At 45.6% G+C, this 21462-nt stretch overlaps 1 protein-coding gene and 1 non-coding gene across 2 annotated transcripts in view; both read left to right on the top strand.

Moving 5' to 3' along the window:
- KCNQ3 (potassium voltage-gated channel subfamily Q member 3) overlaps window positions 1-21462 on the top strand; it is a 147524-nt gene that overhangs the window by 46588 nt on the left and 79474 nt on the right. The gene's annotated exons all lie outside the window — the stretch shown is intronic.
- TRNAV-GAC (transfer RNA valine (anticodon GAC)) lies at window positions 2910-2981 on the top strand. Its single transcript has one exon. It is a non-coding gene; the product is annotated as a tRNA-Val (tRNA).

Below are 21462 nucleotides of genomic sequence, written 5' to 3' on the forward strand. Positions count from 1 at the left end.
GCTACACAGATGAGGTCTTTTTAAACAATAGTATTGCTTGTCTGGGCGTGACTGAATGAAGAAGAGTTGGTTTTTATACCATGTTCTCTCCCTTTAAGGAGTCTCAGACGGGTTTACAATCTTCTTCCCTTCCCCTTCCCACAACAGACACCTTGTGAGGTAGGTGGGGCTGGGAGAGTTCAGAGAGAACTGTGGCTAGCCCAAGGTCACCCAGCAGGCTTTGTGCGTAGGGGTGGGGAAACCAACTCGGTTCTCCAGATTAGAGTCCACAACTCTTATTTTTATTTTTATTTTATTCAGTTTATACCCCACCCTTTCCCAAGCAAGTTGGACTCAGGGCAGTTTCCAACTAGTTATTTTAGTATATTTAATAGTATATATAATACAATACAATATAATGAAAATTTAAGTTAAAATAATTGCAAAAATGCTAAATTATGCTTCAGATGGATATTCAACAAGGGAAGAAGAAGAAGAAGAAAAGTTGTTTTTTATACACCGACTTTCTCTACCACTTAAGGGAGACTCAAACTGGCTTACCTTCCCTTCCCCTCCCCACAACAGACACCTTGTGAGGTAGGTGGGGCTGAGAGAATGTGACTTGCCCAAGGTCACCCAGCTGGTTTCATGTGTAGGAGTGGGGAAACAAACCCAGTTCACCAGATTAGCGTCCGCCGCTCATGCGTAGGAGTGGGGAATCAAACCCGGTTCTCCAGATCAGACTCCACCACTCCAAACCACCGCTCTTAACCACTACACCACACTGGCTGATCAGCATAGAAAGTTCGCACACGTTCCAAAATGAGAGGAACTCTTCATCATGCTGGTGAAGCAATAGATCCACAATTATGTATCTGCACCCATGTGCATATAAGAGATTTCACATTGATTTGCTTGAAAAGACACAGAGGATATTTGAGATGGCACAGTCAAGGATTGGCCATTCACGGAAACTAAGAACCTAGTATCTTCCTTGCAAAGCAGACGCAGCTTTACAATGCCAGTATCTAACTAGAAGAAAGTATGTTACTATGATGGACTATATTTACTTTCTACCACACACACACTGGTCTTAGTTGAATTCCATGATGCCTTACCGACTGTCCTTCAGAGCCAAGGGACAAATGAAAGATTGCTCCAACGGCCATGCCGGAACCCACGCGAGCGGCGATGCGCAAAAGCAAAACAGCAAGCCCGGTAACTCAATTATGGCAGTAATAGCATCTTCGCTGCGTATTCCATGCACTCAATAATGTTACGAAACGTTCCCATGCTCAGCAAAATTGAGTGACTAGCAAGATTCCCCAGGCCCATAAATCACACCCGTCAGAGCGACATGCGGTTCGTGGAACGACTCAGGGTGATTTCAGTACTTTTGGGGATTAACCCTGTCTAGTGTGGCTGGAAAGAGGGACAGTATTTCGGTGCTTCTTGTGGACTTGGAGGTTCGGCGTTCAGGCATTTGACTCCGAAGGTTGGCAAGCGCCTGGAGCAGACAGCCATCCATTCATTTACTGATCCACTCATTCATTGATTCATCCACTCATTGATTCATTGCTGGCTGGTTGGGGTGGGAGTGTCATAGAATCATAGAGTTGGAAGGGACCATCGGGGTCATCCCCCACACACCCTCAGTGAACCCTACTTAGTGCTGAGAAGATGGCCAAGGTGCCCTCCCCCTCATGAACTGCCTAAGGTCATAGAATCAGCATTGCTGACAGAGAAAGAGGGGTAGAGGTTGGGAAGGGCGGGATTTGGGGAGGGGAAGGACCTCAGTAGGGTTTAATGTCATAGGTTCTACTCTCCAAAGCAGCCAAGCATGATTTATTTCTACGTACTACTAAGACTAACACTATAACTACTTACAAACTCTTATCCAAATTCCAACTATAATCAACTTAACATAAAGGAGAACAAACGCACCAGGGTGATTTTACCCTTTTGAGTTTGAACTGAAATATATTGTGATGTAACCTCTATATAATTTTTTGTGGCTAACGTGTTTCTGTATCAGAGCGTTCTATACATTTTCATTTGGAAAGCATGATTTAAATAGAGAGCATAATAGTTTGTTTGGCATATTTGTATGAGCTGGTGCTGTTGATTGGTTTAACTGTGGTTATTCAGCATACGTATCAATTGTTTAGCATATACTCACCTGGAGGATGGCAACCTGCTAACAAGCTCAATATCTCATACTCTCTTTTCTGCCTCTCCCGCCCCAGCTTGGGTTCTCTGATGCATGACTGTCTGCCAAGCAGAATATTGATTCCAATGGATTGAATGTGCTGGGATTTCCCTCTCCCCCCCTGCCCCCATCGGTCCGAATAACAAAGCCACAATGAAATAGTGAAAATGCAAGCGGCGTAACCCAACCAAGACCTGGCTCAACACGGCTTACGCAATGTACAGACACTCCTCGTTTTTATTGCGCTTTGCTTTTATTGCTCTTTGCACATATTGCATTTTCGAGCAAGTCTGTCAGTGCCGTTTCCCCAACAGCATATGCTCCCTTCGTGTCTCTCGGGTCACTTATGCATGGGACTTTTACCTTTACTGGAGGTTCGGTGCTCGCTGGACCCACACTTTTCGCAAAGCTATGCACCAGCAGTCTCTAAGCTCAGAACAAGAAGTTTGTGAGTCCCCAATAGGGTTGCCAACCCCCATGTACTAGCTGGAGATCTCCTGCTGATACAACTGATCTCCATCCGACAGAGATCTGTTCACCTGGAGAAAATGGGCGCTTTGGCAATTGGACTCTATGGCATTGAAGTCCCTCCCCTCCCCAAACCCTGCTCTCCTCAGGCTCCGCCCCCAAAACCTCCTGCTGGTGGCGAAGAGGGACTGGGCAACCCTAACCTAGAGTCCCCCTCCAAAGCAGCCATTTTCACAAGGGGATGTGATGGGGAGGGGCTGTGGCTCAGTGGTAGAGCATCTGCCTGACACGCAGAAGGCCCCAGGTTCAACCCCTGGCATCTCCAGTTAAAGGGACTAGGCATGTAGGTGATGTGCAAGACCTTTGTCTGAGACCCTGTACAGCTGCTTCCAGTCTGAGTAGACAGTACTGACTTTGATGGACCAAGGGTCTGATTCAGTATGAGGCAGCTTCGTGTGTTCATGTGTTCAGATCCATCGTGTGAAGATCAGTAAGACTGGGGGATCTCCAGGCCCCACCTGGAAGTTGGCAGCCCTAGGCACCAGCTTGAGGGCTCGCTCTCTGGAGCATTTCCGTTCAGTTCTCCAAGGCAGCCAGGCGAGCAGTTCTGGAAGCTGTAGAGAAGGAGCTCGCCTCTTGTAACCTTGAAATGGCCTTACGTTTCCAGCCAGCCCTCCTGCTGTTAGTGGTGTGATGCTTTTCCCGGGTCCTCCGGCCCTCTGAAACACCGAGATGCGTGTATCCCGATGAATTATTCAGAGGTTGCCTTCCTGAGCTCTCGAAGCAAAGCTGAAGATGAATTAACCTTTCATGGGATAGTCGTAAATCCAGCCATAATAGCCGGGGTCTCCCTGGCCATAAGGAACTATATATAGCTCACGTCTGCAGTGGTGAGCACAGTAAACAGAACAAAACCTCAGAATGAAGGGTCTGGCCAGCGATATAAATCAGCCGCAGGGCAACACCCACCTTCTCGATCGCTCTCTGGAGTCATTCTCAGATGCTACACGACTGCGATGCCTAATGGGAATTCAGCGCCCATTCAAACCACCCCTGCTCTTATTTCACATTTTGACATCCATCTCTCTGTCACGTGGAGTATGACAGAAGATTGTGAACTCCTCGCTGGCTGAGGGATTTTTGCATAAAGTGCCTAAAGTACGGGATTGCCAACCTCCAGGTACTAGGTGGAGATCTCCTGCTATTACGACTGATCTCCAGTCATACAGATCAGTTCACCTGGAAAAAACAGCCACTTTGGCCATTGGACTGTATGGCATTGAAGCACCTCCCCTCCCCAAACCTGGAGCTGGCAACCCTACATAGAATCCAATTGTCAAAATGGCCATTTTTTTTCCAGGTGAACGGATCTCTATCGGCTGGAGATCAGTTGAAATAGCAGGAGATCTCCACCTAGTACCTGGAGGTTGGCAAACCTACTAATGTACCTGGTAAGAGTTGTAAGGAAAAAGGAGGAAAGCCACATTTCCTGCCTTGGGTTCCTTGGAAGAAGGATGCAGTAGCAATTTGCCTTTGATAGGCTTGACAACCTCCAGGTGAGGCCTGGACATTGCTTGGAATTCCAGCTGATCTCCATATGACAGAGATCCATTCCCCTGGAGAAAATGGCTTCTATGGTGCATGGGCTGTAGGGAATTTTCCTCCAGACCAGATTGGCCAGAGATCCTGGAGGATTTTTTTTGGGCCATCTTCTGAGCATGGAGTAGGGGTCACTGGGGTTGTGGGGCGGGGGAAGCAGTTGTGAATTTCCTGCATTGAGCAGGGAGTTGGACTAGATAACTCTGGTGGTCCCTTCCACCGCTGTGATTCTATGAATTATAGCCACTGGCGTCACTCCCCTCCCCAAACCCCAAACTCCCCAGGAATCTCCAGGAATTTCCCAGGAATCTCCAAGGATTTCCCAACCCAGAATTGGCAACCCTACTTTTGGGGGCAGAGTACAATTTTTTGAAGAATATAAATACCAATAGACTTTCCTTCCTTTTTTTCTGTGCATTACGCTTCCTTTCTTTTTTCTTTTTTTAGCACCGCACCCAAATTACAACCTCTCTGAAGAGGGATTTTCTTTGAGTGTACTGCCAAATCTATCACATTTGTAAAGGTATTTTTTATCCCTTTAATTGGCCTTACTTTAGGGAATTGCAAATGACTTGCTTGACGGATGACATGTACAGGAGGGAATCTCTGAAGTGTGTTTTCCTCCGTCAGCCTTTGAAATCCTTTCTAGGTTTCTCCATTTCTGCAAATGCAATTAATCTTTGACATCTGGCAGTAAAGAAGGCTATTTTTAGACCAGTGTGAAAAGAGCAGAAGCGCAATTAAGGTGCCGCTGAGTATCTGCTGACTTGCAGAAGAGAACCCAGTTGCTAGGTGGTTTTTCCAAGGATGAAGAAAGCATTGTTGGTAATAGGGCTATTCTATACAAAAATCGTTCAGAGAGGCACTTTATAAAGGGAACGAGGCTGTAGACGGTACCACTGCGTAGGGGGGATGTCATCACTTCGCTTCATTGTTTTCTAGCTATGTAATGCCACTTGTCTTCATTATATCTGCGCTCTGTAGCCTGCCTAATTTGCTGTTATTCAGTTTTTTTAAAAAAAACCTAGTCTCAGTACATTATTTATTAGATGTCACTTAATATTGTTAATATATCTCCAGATGGTTGCCAAAAAACAAACAAAAAACAAATCAGTGGGTTATAGATCAAATCAAGCCTGAACTGACCCTAGAAGCTAAAATGACTAAACTGAGGCTATCGTATTTTGGTCACATTATGAGAACACAAGAGTCACTGGAAAAGACAATCATGCTAGGAAAAGTGGAGGGCAGCAGGAAAAGAGGAAGACCCAACAAGAGATGGGTTGGCTCAATAAAGGAAGCCACGGCCCTCAGTTTGCAAGATCTGAGCAAGGCTGTTAAAGATGGGACATTTTGGAGGACATTGATTCATAGGGTCACCATGAGTAGGAAGCAACTTGATGGCACTTAACACACACAGAGAGATGGAGCCTAGAGATCTCCTGGAATTTCAACTGACCTCTAGGCTGGGTAGATTATATGGCATTATATCCTACTGAGGTCCGTCCTAAGGTTGCCAGCTCTGGGTTAGGAAATTCTTAGAGAAGGGGAAGCCAGCTCTGGGTTAGGAAATTCTTGGAGGCCAGCTTCAAGATGGATACTGTCGCTGCCCTCAACCATAGTTACACTTAGATGGGGAAACTCTTCCTTACGAGAAGGGTTTTTGGCCTGTTCTCTTGAAACCTGCTCACCGAGGAGGAGGGTTGCCAACCTCCAGGTACTAGCTGATGATCTCCTGCTATTACGACTGATCTCCAGCCAGTAGAGATCAGTTCCCCTGGAGAAAATGACCACTTTGGCAATCGAACTCTATGGCATTGAAGTCCCTCCCCTCCCCAAACCCTCCCTCCTCAGACTCCCCCCAAAAACCTCCCGCCGGTGGCGAAGAGGACCTGGCAACCCTACCGAGGAGTGGGGCGGCAGACATTTTCTTGTTTCCCAAGGACCTCTGCTGACTGGACACGTTTAATTACAAAAACCGCACTGGGAGAGGGCATTAAGTGGGAGCGGGGAGAACCATGAGTTAATTTGGTGAACAAGACGAGGCTTCTTGGGCTGTTATATAAAGCATATCCTTCTTAGGCTCAGCTTCTCACAAACAACAGATGAGGTGGCAACTCCACATCTGGACCGCACTACTTCAGACTGCGGCATCTGTCAATGTGTGCTCTGGGATTTGCGTTCCCAGCTGCTACGTTACCAAGTGAGTTAAGTCCGGTTTCCAAGTTAAAAAAGTAATGCCGGTAGGAGCCGGTGAAGTGTGCAGTGCCAAACGGTGTTTGGTGTTTGTTAGGGTTGCCAACCTCCAGGGACTAGCTGGAGATCTCCTGCTATTACAACTGATCTTCAGCCGATAGAGATCAGTTGCCCTGGAGAAAATGGCCACTTTGGCAATTGGACTCTAGGGCATTGAAGTCCCTCCCCTCCCCAAACCTCGCCCTCTTCAGGCTCCGCCTCAAAAACCTCCTGCCTATGGCAAAGAGGGACCTGGCAACCCTGGTGTTTGTCATCTCCTGCCATCATTGGATTATGTCTCTCCCAAGTCAGTCTGTATTTAAGAGGCCACCAAGGGCTTTCCCCAGGTGGTTTTGTCATAATCCAAGCTATTGATTCAGAAGATGGAGGTCTGCTAGAGTTGGATTCACAGATTCGGTCTCTGTTGCTTGGTGTCCTTATAACTGCCGTGCCAAAGAGTGGAACAGACTGGGCATTTTCATATCTTTTGCACCAAGATGATGCTGGCCCCTTGAGAACTCTTATCTGGCCCGTGAGTCAGCCAAGGCAGCCCCCCCCCAACTCTCAATTTGGGCTGGCATGACATGGCCCAGCCCAACCAAGTGACATGTCATATCCAGCCCTTGTAACAATTGAGTTCGATACCCTGGTCTGGTGTGTACCTAGAACGTCCCTAGAATCATGTGTACCACAGAGGGGCTCATAAGAACATAAGAAAGGTCATGCTGGATCAGACCAAGGCCCATCAAGTCCAGCAGTCTGTTCACAAGTGACCAACCAGGTACCTCTAGGAAGCCCACAAACAAGACGACTGCAGCAGCATTCGCCTGTCTGTGTTCCAAAGCACCTAATATAATAGGCATGCTCCTCTGTTGGCAGAGGTGGTGCAGTGGAAAGCATTCCTTAACAGTGGAAACTTTGAAAACCACTGATCAGAATAAGCTCCGAAAATATATTCATAGCTATCAAATAGAAATATAATACTCCGTGGGTAATGCTATTATGCAACTTAATACTTTTCAGTGCCCACACGAATTATGTCATTTTGACTATTTCCCTAGGAAACGGCAAGATATCCCAGCTTTTTATTATTATAAGAGCCAAAGTCAATATTAGGTTGTATCAGCAAACAGCATGTGGCTTTAATCTGGAAGCATTAAGAATGCCGGGCCGGATTCCCCAAAGGCCACGTGCCGTTCCATAGCAGTATCAGCTCCGAGTACAATGTCAAAATCTATTTCTCTGCTGTTAATGACTAGAACCAACATTTGAAAATACTAATTTTTTAGTCAGTGAGCCAGCTGGACAGACGTAGATGGGAAATTTATTGCTAGCTCCATGAAGTCAGACCGAATAGATTAAGAACATAAGAAAGGCCCTGCTGGATCAGACCAAGGCCCCTGAAGTCCAGCAGTCTGTTCACACAGCGGCCAACCAGCACCTAATATAATAGGCGTGCGCCTCTGATCCTGGAGTGAATAGGTATGCATCATGTCTAGCATCCATTTTTGCTAGGAGCTGTGGATAGGCTTCTCCTCCATGAAATCAGACCAAATAGATTAAGAACATAAGAAAGGCCCTGCTGGATCAGACCAAGGCCCCTCAAGTCCAGCAGTCTGTTCACACAGTGGCCAACCAGGTGCCTCTAGGAAGCCCACAAACAAGACGACTGCAGCAGCATTGTCCTGCCTCTGTTCCAAAGCACCTAATATAATAGGCCTGCTCCTCTGTTCCTGGAGAGAATAGGTATGCATCATGATGACTAGCATCCATTTTTCCTAGGAGCCATGGATAGCCTTCTCCTCCATGATTCTCCCCCCCGCCCCTGCATTCAGTTATACAATAATCTTTCCTAGACCGCCGAGCGTGTGTCCTCCATAACTATGAAGACCCTTGGGGACATTTATTTCATTTCGATATTTAAGCTCCGCTTTCCTACTTAGTGGGGACCCAGAGCGGCTTACCACGTCGTTCTCCATTTTATCCTCACAATAGCAGCCCTGCGAGGTAAATTACGCTGAGGGAGTGTGCCAATCCTTGCTTCCCTTGGCAAATGCAGGTTTAATTGCCTTTTCCATGTATCTGGGAGAGCATCGCTAGGGAACAAGCCAGGATGTCTGTGGTCATCTGTTATGCGAAATAATGGTAAAAACGAGCAGTGGTTAATATACCAACTTCAGACCTGGGTTTGACAGATTCTAACTAACCATGGTTAGTGAAGTGGTTTGCATTCCAAGGGTTTCCAAGCAGTGCATGGGGGCGTAGCATCAAGGGAGAATTAAAAAATATATATAGTCTCATATACTTATAGGAAGTAACAAAGCATAGCTCTAGGGATTTCCAGAAACTCTATGGTAAAACTAGAATTTCCAGCAGTTTTTAGAGCTACCACTTCTCCTTTCCTGTATGCACTTCTGGTAGTACACAAGGGTGCTTTTATCCCTTAATTTTTCTGTCTGCACGATTCAGAGCAGCAGCAGGCAGTGGAACCTGGCTGTGGGGGAATCCTCCATTCACACCAGACTTGGCAGCCCTAGTTCAGACAATCGCATTACTGTTATGCTTCAATTTTGTCTGAGGTCTGAACTGAGCCCAGAGCTTGGATCCCAAGGGCCGCTAGTGAAATGGAATAGGACTTTTCCGCTTCCCCCTCCCCCTCCCTCCCCTCTCCCCCCTCTCTCTCCTCTCTCTCTCTCTCAAACTGAAATTTACAAAAAATACCAAACAAAAAGGGAATACAACACACTAATAAACAACAATGTTCACATACAAGGGAGAACAAAGCCTCTACCACCATTGCACAAGATTAAAAGGTAAAAGGTAAAGGTCCCCTGTGCAAGCACCGGGTCATTCCTGACCCATGGGGTGATGTCACATCCCGACATTTTCTAGGCAGACTTTGTTTACGGGGTGGTTTGCCAGTGCCTTCCCCAGTCATCTTCCCTTTACCCCCAGAAAGCTGGGTACTCATTTGACCGACCTCGGAAGGATGGAAAGCTGAATCAACCTTGAGCCGGCTACTTGAAACCGACTTCCGTTGGGATCAAACTCAGGTCGTGAGCAGAGCTTGGACTGCAGTACTGCAGCTTACCACTCTGCGCCATGGGTCTCTTATTGCATAAGATTACAGTGACACAAAAATCCACAGTTGCAAACGATGCATAGAAGTGCAATGACGAAAGTAATGTGTTAGGTTTTGATGTGTTTCTGTTTTCTTCACATCTCAGTTCCCTCTGTGGCCCCCTAGTCTCGTGCTGTGGCCCCCCATTTACGCAGTTTTCACCTGGGGCCCCCTTGGAATATCCTGGCCCCCCCTGGGGGGCCATATGGCCCCAGGTTGAGAACCACTGCTCTAAGGGGAACTGAACCTTTTGCTCCAAAGTTGCTCGAGAAGACGTGGACCATTTATTAAAACATAGTATGATCCATTTTAGCCTAAGTTAGTGCTCATAAGGACAATGCAAAAGGATATGTACCAAGGAGTCCACTGACTGAAGAGGGCAGGGACACAGCCGGTCTGCAAAAGGGATCCTTCGTATACGATCCAGCAAAACCATTGGAAAAAAAAAAACAAATCCTGAATGCATAAAAATTGTACATAACTTTGGACTAACCAGAGAATCCAGATAGGAGGGAGGATTACCCTTAAATGACAGGCCCAGGGCAAGCGGAGAACATGTCCTCCAAGCATCAAAATGAGTGTAACGCTGATCTCTAGCACAGTTCAATTTGGCCACATGTTTTTTACATTGATCTACAGAAGAAGGATTGTCTCATCATAGGGTTCTCAAGGTAAAGGTTGGTCAGAATTGGTTTACCAGTGCTGCCTTCTGTGCAGCGCTAACCAGGGAAAAGTGGAGGGCAGCAGGAAAAGAGGAAGACCCAACAAGAGATGGATTGACTCAATAAAGGAAGCCACAGCCCTCAATTTGCAAGATCTGAGCAAGGCTGTCAAAGATAGGACATTTTGGAGGACATTGATTCATAGGGTCGCCATGAGTCGGAAGCGACTTGACGGCACTTAACACACACACAGAGAGAAGAAGAGTAACGGTCTTCCCCATGTGGAGGGCTGTAGTGGGCGGGGGAACTGGAGGACAGTGCCCCCCCTCCTTTCACCAGTGGGAGCCGATCTTTGGATCCAACCCTTGACAAACGCACCGAGGCACGAGCTGGAGCCGACTTCACGAGAGGCACTGGCGTCTTGTGATTAAAAAGGCGAGAACGATTCAGTGTGAGAGATCGACCTTGCAGAAGCGCCCCGTTGTCAAGCTGCACAGGGGTTTGTGTTGTGCAAACGAAGTCCCCTGGATGTTGGGGTTCTGAAACGTGCGAGAAATCAAAACACAAGCAGCAGGGACGGAATGCAGCTGCGTGAATTGGATTTAAAAAAAAAACCCAGACGCATTCCTCCCCTTTTGCCAGGTAACAATTGGGTTGAAGTCTCTTCCACCTCTAATATGGAACTCGGCATTGGAGACAAACGAGGCATTCAGATTTGGCAGTTCATCCATTTCAGGGGTAGCCACTCTTAGGGCGCTTTCGCACATGCTGGATAATGCCCTTTCAATCCACTTTTAATGCACTTTAATATTCGTTTGCAAGTGGATTTTGCCATTTCACACAGTGAAATCCAGCTTCAAATTACATTTGAATTGAAAGTGCATTATTCAGCATGTGTGAAAGTGCCCTGGCTAACTGACCTTCCAAACTGCCCAGGATAATCTTCTTGAAGCCAGAGAACCTCAAGACGTTCACAGCCATTTTATTTGGTGGGCTCTTTAGAGGTTTTGAAGTGGAGGCGAGATGGCCATCTGGCAGCAATGCTGATTCTGTGAACTTAGGAAGATCATGAGGGAGGGCAGGAAGGGTTGTGTCAGTTGTTGGCTCTCGTGGCCCCTTCTCACATGCCCAGGGTAATGCCGATTGGCAGTTTGGGGTCAGGAAGCAATTGTCCTCCAAGCCAGATTTGCCAGAGATCCTGGAGGGTTTTTGTTGCCATCTTCTGGGCATGGAGTACAGGTCACTGGGGATGTGGTGGGGAGGTAGTTGTGAATTCCCTGCATGGTGCCGGGGATTGGACTAGATGACCCTAGAGGTCCCTTCCAACTCCATGATTCAATGATTCTATTTTCCCCCTGACATTTACGTGACCTGGATGGCTCAGGCTAGCCCAGTCTTACCAGCCCTTGGAAGCTAAGCAAGGTCGGCTCTAGTTAGGACTTGAATGGGAGGAAGTCCAGGGTCGCTGTGCAGAGGTGGACGATGGCAAACCACCTCTGAACATCTCTTGCCCCTTGAAAACTCATCATAGGTCATCATAGTTTGGCTGCAACTTGATGGCACTTTCCACCACCTATGGCCAATTCACGTGTTACAAAGTCCTCATGTCTCATAGAATCATAGAGTTGGAAAAGACCATCAGGGTCGTCTTGTCCAACCCCCTGTACAATGCAGGAAATTCACAGCTACCTTCCCCCCACACCCCCAGTGATCCCCTACTCCATGCCAAGAAGATGGCCAGTATGCCCTCCCTCTCATGATCTGCCTAAGGTGATAGAATCAACATTGCTGACAGAAGGCCATCTAGCCTCTGCTTAAGAACCTCCAGGGAAGGAGAGCCCACCACCTCCCGAGGAAGCCTGTTCCACTGAGGAACCGCTCTGTTAGAAAGTTCTTCCTAATGTCTAGACGGAAACTCTTTTGATTTAATTTCGACCTTGGTTCTGGTCTGATTTTCTGGAGCAACAGAAAACAACCTGGCACCATCCTCTATATGATACTCCTTCAAGTACTTGAAGATGGTTATCATATCCCCTCTCAGTCTTCTCCTCTTCAGGCTAAACATACCCAGCTCCTTCAACCTTTCCTCATAGGACTTGGTCTCCAGGCCCCTCACCATCTTTGTTGCCCTCCTCTGGACACGTTCCAGCTTGTCTGCATTTTTCTCAAATTTGTGGTTCCCAAAACTGAACACAATACTCTAGGTATTATCATCTGTGATGATAAGTATTCACATTCGTACAGATGTTTTTGTTTCTGAATGGGAAGCATAAACACCAAACTGTTCATAACGTTCATGCAAAGCACAATAATAATTTGACTCTACAAGAAAACGGAAACAACAACAAAAAACCCTAAACAAACAAACAAATACTTTATTACGGTCAATGACCAGCACAGGTAAAACAGGTAAGATACCAATTTACATATGTCTAAAATACATATCTGAATGAAACATGCTGGTTCATTTGTTAATATAGATAAACCACTTGGCGAGAAAGGGGAGCACATATAATTAAACTGTATCCCTTCATTTTCAAGACTGCTGAGTAGCACAGACCCTCCTCCGTCATAAATCAATTGCAGCGGCACAGAATCTAGCAACTGAATACATTGTATCAGAGTTTACATCTTGTAGCAGAGATGAAATATGTAATTGTCCCATATGGCTGGAAAATGTATGAATTAATGGTGAGATGAACCTTTCTCTGATAGCGGTATAATATTGGCAGTGGCGAAGAACATGTTCAAAGGTTTCTATGTATCCAGGACCACAGGAACATTTTCTCTCCTCATATGGCATCTTCCTGTAGCGGCCTCCCTGTACTTTTGTGGCTGGCGGCCCATCCTTGTAATGCCAGTGTGGGGAAGGGTGGGATTCTCCACCCAAACTTGGCTTTTCCACATCTCTTGTCATTGTGACCTCAGTACCAGCTCCACCAATTATCTCTCATCTCCAGCTCATTTTGCATGCCTGGAACATGATTGTTTGACTAGTTTCTATGAAGTAGATTAGACAAATGCTTTCAAGTGGTTCTCTTAACGATTCAGCAACGTGATTTGCTCTCCGATTGGGTGGTTGTGAGCTTTACTCAACGAAGACCCATTCTTGGATTCTGCCCATTCCATGACCCACGTCTAGTAATCAGTATCGGAACAGCTAAAGATAAATTAAAAATTCCAAGCACCTCGTTAAAAAAAGCAAAACACATTATAATGCATGATAGTTTCACGGAATAAATAAAGTGTTGTTTGACAGTGTACTATCAAGAGACGCTTTGCCTTGGTACCTTCCGGGCGCGCATCCATTCTTCATTTTAATGTGTTCTGCCCTTTCACTGTAAGAACAGATGTAGTCTGCATTTTATTTATGTTCGAAAGGACCTTCCCTGTTCTTGGCTAGGGTTCAGAGGTTGGAGACAGACAATAAGAGTTCTGTTTTTCTACCGAGTCTAAGGCGATAGAGGCTCTGCCGTTTGTGGGGTGCATTGTTACCCCGCAATTGTCTTTTCCTGGTGTGTGAGTGTGTTTGCTTTGTGCTTCCAAAACTTGCAGCAACCTTTTGATCAAGGAGAGGAGCTGTACAAAATGAATGGTTTCATATGCAGTTGAAGGGCGGGGTGCAACTCAGGGGTGGAGCATCTCTCTTCCACACAGAAGGTCTCAAGTTCAATACTCAGTATCTTCTGTAAAAAAAAAAGATTGGGCAGGAAGTGATATGAAAGATCTTTAATGGAGACCCTCAAGAACTGCTGCGAGATATGGTGACGATCCTGCTATAGGGCTGAGGGGGTAGCTGCTGCCAAAGCAATGGTTTTAAACTTGTGCACGGCCAATCAATTCTCCAGTGGCTAGTCAGAAGCCTTGCTGGGCAAAATCCTCACCTGGTCCCGCCCACTGTCTAAAAACACTTGGCGAGCATCACGTTGGGGACCCTGTCCAAAGTGTCGCGATGGAGGGATTTTTTTGTTCTCACAATCGTATGGAGGGAATTTTTTCTCACAATCCTACAGAGGATTCCCCCCCCCCCCAATCCTCAATTTCTCAAGGCCCGGAGACTGGGATGAGGGGGGAATTCCACACCGGGCTTGAGCATTTGCAAAGAACTCCCAAGTTTGTTTCTATAGAGATAAAGTACTTGGTCCATGCCTGAGCATCTGAAGGTCTGAATGAACAGAGGAGTGACAGATGGACAGTCTGGTTGTAGAGTAATATTCTACCAAAACAGTTGCTGCCAGGCAGGCTGTACTTATTTTCGCTTGGTGTGAAACGGGGAGCCACGTGATTCGCGTCACGCAGCGTTAACAATCATGAATAGTTGAACTTCTCACACCGTCTGGCGGTTAAGTCCTGTAATTATTTTGGCAGAACCAGGGTGGCTTGGTTCATAAATAATCTGGAGTCGTGTGTAAATGGGCGAGGGAGCCAAGATCGCAGATGATGCCTCGGGTTAGTAAAATTCTATGCCTGTTGAAAAGAGCTCTAGAGCAGGGGCCTTCATCTAAGGTCACCAACCTCCAGGTGGTGGCTGGAGATCTGCTATTACAACTGATCTCTAGGTGACAGAGATCAGTTAACCTGGAGAAAATGGCCTCTTTGAAAGCTGGATTCTATGGCATTTCTTTGTGTACACATTGGCCATTTTTGCATGGTAATTAGCAATGCGTTCCAGGCTGAAGTGCCCCGCATATTTTTTTTGAATTTTGCACACTAAACCGTCATTCAGGAAGTGACTGCGAAGCCGGCGCATACCTGCTTCGCATTACAAAAGAGCCCATACAACGCGACCTTTGGTGTTTGCCTCGAAGAATCCCCCTCAAGGAACAATGCAAAGCAACAGAGGCACGTTAGCGATGCATATTCTAATGACTATGCAAACAGGAACAAAGGAGCAGTCGAGTGGGGGGGCGGAACTTCTCCTTTTGCATCGGGACCGTGAAAAGGCATTTTTAAAGTCGCATTTTAAAAAAGAGCTTTGAGCGAGCATCAAAATTGACTATGCAAAAATGGCCATTGACAGCCAAATATAGCGAGGCAAGGTCAATGGGTGATGGAGAGGATTCATCATCTATGGTTCTGACCTTTGCCTTGTTCTTCTCTGCAGTACAATTCCTGGTTGTATTTCCTGTCCCTGGCTCTCTTGGTCTGTGGCCCACAATCCTAGTATGTCTGTTAATTATGTGTTGATGTGATAACCCATTCCAGTTTTTTTTATGGTGTTGTCAAGGTAGTCGAAGCCAATTTTTTCCACCTTTCCTAATTTTAATTATAACTTGCGAACCAAGTGATCAATTTAAATTTTAACGCGCTGCTGGACAGCTAATAAATTCCCCTACAAATAACTAATACCGGCAACACCTCTCTGCATTACCGGTTTTGTGATAGAAGGCATAAATTAAATAAAAAGTCAATTTTTTCCACATTTTTATAAAGTTTATGGCATACAGTGCTTTGCCTAATCCAGATAATCACCAGACGTATATTAGACAATTGTAGCATCTTCTTTTGCCTTTCCAAACAGCCATAGCATGAAAAAATTCATTTTGATATGTCACAGGTAGGTACATGAGAATGGATCACCGCTTATGTCATTTTTATCCAATGTAACTGGATAACAGGTGACTTTGTTTTTCAGACGATTCCTAGAGCACTCCTACACATGAAGCCAGCTGGGTGACCTTGGGCTAGTCACAGCTCTCTTAGAGCTCTCTCAGCCCCACCTACCTCACAGGGTGTCTGTTGTGGGGAGGGGAAGGGAAGGGGATCATAAGACGGTTTGATGCTTCCTTAAGTGGCAGAGAAAGTCGGCATATAAAAACCAACTCTTCTTCTTCTTCTTCCTGAAGTGGTGGAGAAAGTCGGCATATAGAAACCAATTCTTCTTCTTAAAAAAAAAAATTTGTGGGCAACACAATTAGGGGACCAGGGGACTGATAAGACTATGTTCAGAAGAAAAACTGTGCCGATGTATCATTAGCTTGGTCATTTTTTTGGACCTTAAACAAAATTTAATGAAACCTAGCTACATTCCATTCAGATATTTATGACCTTAGGGAAGTCCTGGCTGGTGGTAACCACTTTCCTCGATTGGTTTTGTTTGACTTCCCAAGAAACATAATAATCCCATCCCAGTGAGCGGGGTGGGGGGGGGGAGAGAAAAAAGTCGCATAGAGCTATACGTTCGTTGTGGTTTCTTCTGTACATTAATGGATTATCGACTGAAATAGGTCAGATTTGGCCGTCATGATGCATTTTGCTGAGCTGTTGGAAACAGAACCTCCTGTGCGCGGCTGTTAACCTCTGTCCCAACCTAGGAAACCCTTTTCTAAAAGTCGTTCAAAGTCAACATTTGTCCCGGGCGGGCTAGCAATCTTTCCATTGTCAGCTCTAGCCCTGCGGCAAACCCATAAACAGATTTCAGCAGACGGCAAATCCACGAAAGCAGTTTTATTGGTTAGAATCGACAGGTTTCAGAAGCCATATTCAAAAGGACACTAGTAAATGACTCGAAGGATTTGAACGTGTCTCCATTTGCAAAGGCACAATCAAGGAACCTGCAAACCTATAGCTCGACGCTGAAGTGGAGAACCTTGTTGGAAATAAAGATTTTATGAGGACACGGCTAACGTTTTAGATCTGTCTTCTGAATAAATCTGAGAGGCAGAAAGCACCAAGTCATGACAGGGCTGTGAATATTCTCTCCCAGAATGGATGCTCTTCTTGTCGGATGCTTCTGTTGGCTCACAAGAAGATTTGAAGAAGCTTTGGTCTTTTATGCGTGGGAATTTTACCTTGGGTTCGACGCTCCCTTGACCCACGCTTTTCTGATCTGAATTCTCAAAATCCTATGCATGATGGATGTTTGCCCTGAAGAAAGCCCTGGAGTATCAGGAGTACGTTTTTGTGCTGTGGAATCACCAGCACAAATCCGGAACGTCTGAGTCCCTGCCCCTTGAAAATGCTGCTTTGTATTTGGCTGTAGTCTGCAAAGGGATGTACTAAAAGGAATGACAGGATTGCCTACTGGAAACAATGGGAAAGGCTGGGAGGCCCACTGGAAATTATGGGAGCCAGGATTGCCAATTGATTTGCAATTGCCAATTGACACCCCTGGTGTAGATGACTGGGGAAGGCAATGGCAAACCACCCCTGTAAATGTAGTCTGCCTAGTAAATGCTGGGATTTGATGTCACCCCATGGGTCAGGTATGACCTGCTCCTTGCAAAGGGGACTACCTTTAACTTCTAAAACATATAAATGTCCTTCTTGAGAAAAGGGGACTTTTTGTTTCTATTGTGGTGGGACCTAGGTTCTTTGCCAGAGTGTTAGGGGGGACATAAGACACCAAAGGTGGAGAACCACTGAACTAGTGGACTGGGGTCATGACGGGCTACAACTCCAGCTTCAACTAGGCTCTCTCCTGTTAACAGCCCAAATCTCTACTGGAATCAGTCCCTCCTGCCCTCCCTTTGGGTTCCAGCATGTCAGAATTGGACAACGGTTGTCTTTATAACTCCAACTTTATGCATAGGATTTACTTAGTATTCTGATCATGCTCTCTGTACATAAGTAGACACAGGAAAAACTGGCTAAGCCCCCGGCAAGTTGATTAAATGTGTCTCGTGTTTAATTGCTTCGCTGAACTACGTTAATTCACTCCCCAACTCTCATATCACTGGAGGCTCCTTTGCCGTTCAAAACCAGATAAATTGATATGGATGGGCGGAATATTCACTAGCTCTACAGTTTAAGTTTAAACTAGTGATGTTGTTCGAATAGAAATAACCCCCACCAAAAAAAAAAACCTTTAGCTTGGATAAATACTTACCTCTTCTGACATTGTTTGCCACAACCATTATTCTGGCTGCTGTTGATTGCCATGGAAAGCTTGATGGGTCATATTGGGCCAGTCAGACTCTCTCAGCCTAACCTACCTATCAGGGTTGCTGTGAGGATAAAGGGACATGTTGTAAGCCCCTTTGGGTCCCCATGGGGAGAAAAGAGGGGTATAAACAAAGTAAATAAATAAAGATCAATGATTCCAAACAGCCGTAGTGAATGAGTTGATGCCATAAAAATGCTATGTCTGGTGGGTTAGGGCTTATACCGCAAAATTCTTGTTGATCTCAAAGGTGCTACTGGACTCGAATCTAACCTGGAGAGTTGTAGAGCATGGAAGGAACGGTCATTGACCAGTCTTTTGATAGGTCATGAAAATTGCCCGGGCACTGGGCACTGATTTTCAAGCTGATCACCTCCATGATGGCTAGAAACCTAGGCTTGGATCTCAGGTTGCAACTGCAAGTTGGAAAATCCTTGGCAATTTGGGGGTGGAGCCTGGAGAGGGCAGAGTTTGAGGAGGGGAGGGCCCTCAGTAGGGAAGTGATGCCACAGAGTCAGTCCTCTAAAGCTGACATTTTCTTCTGGGGAACGGATTGCTATAGTCTGGAGACAATTCGTATTGCTAGGAGAACTCCATCTTCCGCCTAGAGTTTGGCAACCCCAGCTGCAAGAGGGGGTAAAAGAAGAAGTAGAAGAGTTGGTTTTTATATTCCGATTTTCTCTACCTTTTCAGGAGAATCAAACTGGCTTACAATCGCCTTCTCTTCCTCTCCCCACAACAGGCACCTTGTGTGGTAGGTGGGGCTGAGAGAGTTCAGAGAGAACTGTGACTAGCCCAAGGTCACCCAGCTGGCTTCATGTGGAGGAGTGGGGAAACCAACCCGGTTCACCAGATTAGAGCCAACCGCTCTTAACCACTACACCATGCTGGCTCTCACTGGCGAAAATGCTTCCCCTTGTAAATGTAGAAATGATTGGCAGGATCCAGTTCTTTTGCCTTGCTTTTCTGAAAGAGAAAGCTGAGATTACCAAGATATCCAGGTTTGCCCTTGCAGAGTGTTATCACAGACTGCTCAGACCTTGGGAGAATCAGGCAAATTAAAAATACAATCAGTGGTGCCACAGTGATCCTGTTAGTATGGCATGTGTGGGTGGTAAGTGCCGTCAAGTCGCTTCCGACTCATGGCGACCCTATGGATCAATGTCCTCCAAAAGGTCCCATCTTTGGCAGCCTTGCTCAGGCCTTGCAAACTGGGGGCCATAGCTTCCTTTACAGAGTCAATCAATCTCACGTTGGGTCTTCCTCTTTTCCTGCTGCCCTCAACTTTTCCTAGCGTGACTGTCTTTTCCAGTGACTCTTGTCGTCTCATGACATGACCAAAATATGACAGCCTCAGTTTAGTCATTTTAGCTTCTGGGGTCAGTTCAGGCTTGATTTGATCTAGAACCCACAGATTTATTTTTGTTTTTTTGGCAGGCAGGGTATCCGTAACCCTCTCCTCCAACACCACATTTCAAAGGAATTTACTTTCTTCCTATCACCTTTCTTCAACGTCCATCTTTCACACCCACATAGTAATAGGGAATACGATGGCATATGCTTGGTCAAATGGGAGGTTTTATTTCTCACCTGTGCATTGGCTGAAGGATGTTTTGGCAGCCTGGTTTATGCTCACAAGGATCTTTCCCAATCGGACTGCTAATGCATTCAGCAGCACAAACAGGCCGTCCCAGGCGCTAGACGCTGTGTCAGAGGCAGAGTGTTTTGGCTCAGGAACAAGAGGCGAGTGTCTAGGGGAGAGATTTTTAGTGACTCCTGCAGTGGACATTTATTTGGGCGAAGAAGAGAGACTTCTCAGGGATCTGTGAGTGAGAACCACAAGGGGTAAATGACACCAAGAAGATGGTGGTACTGATGCTGAAGCTGGAGGGTGAGAGATTCAAAACAGATAAAAGGAAGTCTTTCTTCACAGAACTCATCGTTAAATTGTGGAACTCCCTGCCCCAGGATGTGGTGATGGCTGCCAATTTGGAAGGCTTTAAGAGGGGAGTGGACATGTTCATGGAGGAGAGGGCTATTCATGGCTTCTAGGTAAAATGGATACTAGTCATGATGAATACCTACTCTCTCCAGGATCAGAGGAGCATGCCTATTATCTTAGGTGCTATGAAACACAGGCAGGATGGTGCTGCTGCACTTTTCTTGTTTGTGGGCTTCCTAGAGGCACCTGGTTGGCCACTGTGTGAACAGACTGCTGGACTTGATGATCGACTGGAGATCAGTTTTAATAGCAGAAGATTGCCAGTTAGTATTTGGAGGTTCATATATATAAAGAGAAAAAATACCACTATACACCTGAATGTAATAAATTATATAAATTTCCAAAAAGGTGATGTATAATTTTAAATATCTACTTATAATTTCCAAAACAATTCTGTCAACACAAAACAAACTATACAAGTTTTATTCTTGTTTCGCATAGCAGCTTCATCAGAAGTGTGATATGTCTTGATCAGTCAAGATTCTCCTGTAATGGCAAGATATGGAGCAACAGGATAAATCGTGAAATCTTGCATAGTTTGTTTTATGTGGACAGAAGTGTTTTGGAAATTATAAGTTGATACTTAAAATTATAAATTGCCTTTTTGGAAAATTATATCATTCATTACATTCAGGTGTATGTGTGTGTTAAGTGCCGTCAAGTCGCTTCTGACTCATGGCAACCCTATGAATCAGTGTCCTCCAAAATATATAGTGTATAGTGGTATTCCCCCGCCCCTCTTTATATAAGATTGCAGTACATTCTCCCCATATTGTCATCCTTTCCTGGGAGATCGGAAAAAGCTAAAGTTTCCCTTCTCTTAGCCGACTCCTCTCGGGAGATAACCATTCAAGTAGCCAAATTTTGCCTCCCATCTAGTGGGATTCGTAAGTGGCTGACTGACAACCTTTCCTCATAGAAGATCTTTCCTCTTCTTCTTCAAATCATCCTTCCCAGAATAATCAACTATTATTTTATTTTATTATTTTAAACCCAACTTTGATTTTTATTCAGAGCTGATATTGTATCGAAATAAAACTTGATTGATTCCTCTTTATATATATGTACTTTGGGTATCACTCCCCTATTGATATTTTGCATGGTGCTTGGAGGTTGGCAACCTTAATGATCCTTGAGGTCCCTTCCAGATCTGATGTACTATGTTTCTATGTGTCAGTGAAGGGGAAGGAGATGTACAGCAGGTTTTGGCGCACATGATCTCCGATTCCTGATATTGTCACAGAGGACTTTGGGAAGCGTATCCACTTCATGTGGGCCCCATCTCAGTTTCTCTGCCTCTCCTTC

The sequence above is a fragment of the Euleptes europaea genome, chromosome 8, assembly GCF_029931775.1.
Source record: "Euleptes europaea isolate rEulEur1 chromosome 8, rEulEur1.hap1, whole genome shotgun sequence".
Lineage (NCBI taxonomy): Eukaryota > Metazoa > Chordata > Lepidosauria > Squamata > Sphaerodactylidae > Euleptes > Euleptes europaea.